The sequence below is a fragment of the Oryctolagus cuniculus genome, chromosome 11, assembly GCF_964237555.1.
Source record: "Oryctolagus cuniculus chromosome 11, mOryCun1.1, whole genome shotgun sequence".
NCBI lineage: Eukaryota > Metazoa > Chordata > Mammalia > Lagomorpha > Leporidae > Oryctolagus > Oryctolagus cuniculus.
The window spans coordinates 114,074,187-114,078,931 of record NC_091442.1 but is presented as its reverse complement, the minus strand read 5'-3'; positions in this window follow the sequence as shown (position 1 = coordinate 114,078,931).

Genomic DNA, 4,745 nt, shown 5'->3' with positions numbered 1-4,745 from the left:
GGGGGTTGGCATTCTTGCTCAGAAATCTGTCGGCATTTTAAACTGGGTGCTGGGGCCGGCGCTGTGGCACAGTGGGCTAAGCCTCCACCTGCGGTGCCAGCACCCCGTATGGGCGCCAGTTCAAGTCCTGGCTGCTCCATTTCTGATGAGGCTCCCTGCTAACGTACCTGGGAAAGCAGTGGAGGATGGCCCAAGGGCTTGGGTCCTGCACCCATGTGGGAGACCAAGATGAAGCTCCTGGCTTTGGCCTGGCCCAGTCCTGGGAACTGGAGGATGGAAAATTCTCCCTCTCTCTCCCTCTCTCCCTCTCTCCCTCTCTCTGTCTGTCTTGCTTCCTCTCTCTGTGACTCTGCCTTTCAAATAAAATAAAGAATAAACTTTTCAAAAAACACTGGATGCTAACATCTGTGATGATAAAATCATAGCAGTGTTTCCTTTCTGGATGATAACATTTTAGATTTATTCCTGGATCTCAGAAGTCTGTTCTGTGATGGCGAGGGCTGCCCTGGGCTGTGCTTGTGGGGGTATCCGCAGAGCAGTGAGGGCTGGGGGGACACTGACACTGTGGGGGCCTGGCTTGGGCCCCTGGGACTGAGATTGAAGGCTCCCCCAAACCCATGTTCTTGCACATAACATACGCTCATTCCATCTGCTGACATCCCAAAGTTTAGCTCAGCCCAATGTGACTGTAAAAGCCCGGAATCCACAGCCTTGTCTGAGGCTCAAAGCAAACGCCCTTGGCTGTGAACCTGCAGATCAGAAGCAAGTTACCAACTTGAAGATGCGACAATGAAGCAGGCAAAGGGTGTGCATGTCTATGCTAAACAGGGAGGACAGGCTGGCGCCGCGGCTCACTAGGCTAATCCTCCGCCTTGCGGCGCCGGCACACCGGGTTCTAGTCCCGGTCGGGGCGCCGGATTCTGTCCCGGTTGCCCCTCTTCCAGGCCAGCTCTCTGCTGTGGCCAGGGAGTGCAGTGGAGGATGGCCCAGGTGCTTGGGCCCTGCACCCCATGGGAGACCACGAGAAGCACCTGGCTCCTGGCTTCAGATCAGCACAGTGCGCTGGCCGCAGCAGCCATTGGAGGGTGAACCAACGGCAAAGGAAGACCTTTCTCTCTGTCTCTCTCTCTCACTGTCCACTCTGCCTGTCAAACAAACAAACAAACAAACAGGGAGGACAAGGATTAATCAGGCCAAGAGAGAACTGAAACCCTGCCAGGCAAATATGAAGTCCAGCATCCGGGACACTCCGTGCAGGGGCTGGGCTCCCAATGGAGTGAGCAGCTCCGCCCCTCCATCTCTGCAGCTCGCAGCCCAGCCTTGTATGTGAGAAGTCCGAGCCTCTCTGCAAGACATTGCCCTGGTGGAAGCTCCTTGTGGTGACTTCTCCCTGTGCAGGCCCCTCGTGGAGCAGAAACAGGCTGTGCGGTCTGGGAGGGGCCTCCGTGCCTCCACGGATGGCCCTGCCCCTCTCTGTCCAGGCAGCTGCGCCCTGAGCCTGCGCACCACTGTTGGCAACCTTCCCCACTGGCCTGCGGCGCTGCTTACGGCTTCCTCAGTGGTCAGCACCACGTGGATGACCTAGATCTGCTGCCGGCAGGAGCCTGGCCTGGAGCTCCTTCGTGAAGGGATTCTGCCCTGGAAGTTCTCTGGAATGTATTTCTCCTCCTTCTCCTCCTCCTCCTTCTTCTTTAATACTTATTTATTTAAAGGCAGATTTATAGAGAAGCAGAGGCAGAGAGAGAGAGAGAGAGAGAGAGATGTCTTCCATCTGCTGGTTCACTCTCTAAATGGCCTCAATGGCCAGGGCTGGGCCAGGCCGAAGCCAAGAGCCAGGAGCTTCTTCCAGGTCTCCAATGCAGGTGCAGGGGCCCAAGGACTTGGGCCATCTTCTACTGCTTTCTCAGGCCATAGCTGAGAGCTGGAACAGGAAGTGGAGCAGCCAGGACTCGAACCCGCACCCTTATGGGATGCTGGCACTGCAGGTGGTGACTTTCCCTGCTAAGCCACAGAGTCAGCCCCTGAATTTGCATTATGCTAGTTGAGGCTCATGCCGAGGGTGGAGAAAGAATTCACTAGAGCAGGTAGAGTGAGCCGAGATAGATTTCTCCAACACATAACAAGGAAGCAGTGGGCAACAGGTCAGGCAGGGGCTGACCACTGCTGCATTTGGGACTGTGATCTAAGGGTGCACCTGTACCTGGAGTCCCTTCCTGGTTAGAGTGACGGCTACCAAGCAGAGGGCACACGATCCAAGAAGCATCCTTGTAACTGCAGTATTTTCCCAAGTGGGGTGAGTTTCCCAGGCAGGTGATTTGCATCTCTGGACCGAGCTGGGAAGCTTGTATTACCTTTAGCTTAGGGTCTCCACCAGATGCCCTGTGGCCACCTTCCACTCGTGTCTCAGGCTGCCCCTCCCTTCATGGGCACCTGAGGCACAGAAGTTTGCTGGCAACTTATCCTCACAGCTTGGGGTGGTTTTTTTTTTTTTTTTTTTTTTTTTTGAAAAATTCTATATTATACTTTTGTTTCTGGCAAACATTTTCACTGGATATAAAATCCTGAATTAGAAGATTCCTCTCCCTTCCCTGTTTAACAGTTTCACTGTTCCATCCCATTCCATACTGTCTTGCATACTTTGTAACGAGAAGTCGGCTGTCATTTGTTGGGAGTCTGTAAGTGAAACGTAAAACTCAGCCAGATGCTCACATTGTCTGTCATTAGGAAAACGCAAAAACAGACAAAGGAGATCTACGAATCTGTTAGAATCGCCGAGTCTAGAACTCTGACGAGACTGCATGCTGGTGAGGGTGTAGAGCAGCAGGAACTCTCTTTTTTCCTGACTAGAATGAAAAATGGTACAACCAGCTTGGAAGACAGTTTTACAGTTTCTTTTAAAAAATATTTATTTATGTATTTGAAAGGCTGAATTATGGGGCGGGGGAGAGATCAATCTTCCATCCACTGGTTCACTCCCTAAATGGCTGCAATGGTCAGGGTGGCTAAGGCCAAAGCCAGGAGCCTGAAACTCCATCCAGGTCCCCCATGTGGGCGGCAGGGGCCTATACCCTTGGGACATCTGTCGCTCCCCCTCTTCGTGGAGGAACGACACAGGACCCTGCGCTGTTCTTTCATCTGCTCGGCCCTCCCCGGGTTTGCTGCTGGTTCTTCCCGGGTTGGCTACCATCCCTTCCACCTCCATGGAAGGGCGGTTCCCCCTGCCACATTCCCCACTTCCGCGGGGGAGCGGCACACCGCCGGCCGGCTCTCTCGGGGGCTGCACAGGTGTTCCTTCAGATAGATGTTCCTGGTGCATGTTGTCTCTCTCCTCCTTTATAGTCCTCTTCCACCAATCCCAACTCTGCTACCCACACGCCAAGTACACTGCTCTCCTCCAATCAGGAGCAGGATCAGCTCCTGAAGGTCATCACTCAAGTTGGCAAGAGGCAGCTGCGTAGAAGCTGTTTCCTCCTCTCCCAGCGCCATATTGTGGGAGAGCAGATGCATAGAATAAGTCTTAATTCCAGTAACTTAGTCTAGTCCGAGTTGCTCCCCACAGTCCTCTGCTGCTGCTTTCCTAGGTGCAGTAGCAGGGAGCTGGATCAGAAGTGGAACAGCCGGGACCCAAACTGGTGCTCGTACGGGAGGCCAGCATTGCAGGCGCTGGTGTAACCTGCTGTGCTACCACAGTACCAGCCCCTATAGGTTTTTTTTTTTTTTTCCAAAAAAAATTTTATTTGAGACAAAGGGGCTGGGAGGAGAAGAAAGGGGGGAGGAAAGAGAGAGAGAGAGAGAGAGAGAGAGAGAGAGTCTCATATTCTGGATCACTTCCCAAACACAATTTCTTACAAAAGTAAACACTTAGCATAGGATCCAGTAGTTGTTCCCTGTGGTATTTGCTCAATTATGTTGGAATTTACATGCACACAAGCACCTACACACAAATGCTTATGTTGCAGCCTTCGTTGCCAAAACATGGAAGCAAACAACAAGATGTGCTTCAGCAGGTGATGGATAAATAGACTGAACCCCAAACCGAGAGACACCATTAAAAAAAAAGAGCTACTGAGCCATGAAAAGACCCGGAGGAAACTTCAGCGACTTAACTGCTTCTTACTTAGACAAAGAGGCTGACCCGGGGAAAGCTGCACACTACGATCCCAGCCCTACGGCGTTCGGGAAAGGGCAAGACCATGGAGACGGTGGGAAGAGAAGCGGCTGCCGTGGGTTAGGGAGAGGGAGGGATGAGTAGAGAGGGCTTTGGGGACAATAAAACCCCTCTCCGTGTGCTCCATGTCCTTGGCGTCATGCAGAACGCAGGATGCCAGGGTGAACCCTGACTGTGGCAACGTGCTGAGCACAGCCTTCCCAAATCCACCTACTGAAACCCTGCCCCAGGGTGATGGCAGGTCAGGCCTCTGGGGGTGGTGATCATGAGGGCTCCACTGCGTGGGATGAGTGCCCTGATGAGGGAGACCCCCAGAGGGTCCTTGTCCCTGTGTCACGTGGAGGTTCAGCAAGGAGACTGCCTACGGGCAAGCGCACCCACACCAGACCCTGAGTGGACAGCATCTTGGTTTTGCCTTTCCCAGCCTCCAAAAGCCCGGAAAATCAGTTCCTGTTGTTTATAAACTCCTTTGTCTGTGGTATTTTTGTTCCAGACCCCCAAATAGACTTGAAGGACCCTAGGAAAGAGGGATACATTTGTGGGGGCAAGAGACACAACAACACACATACAGACTTGG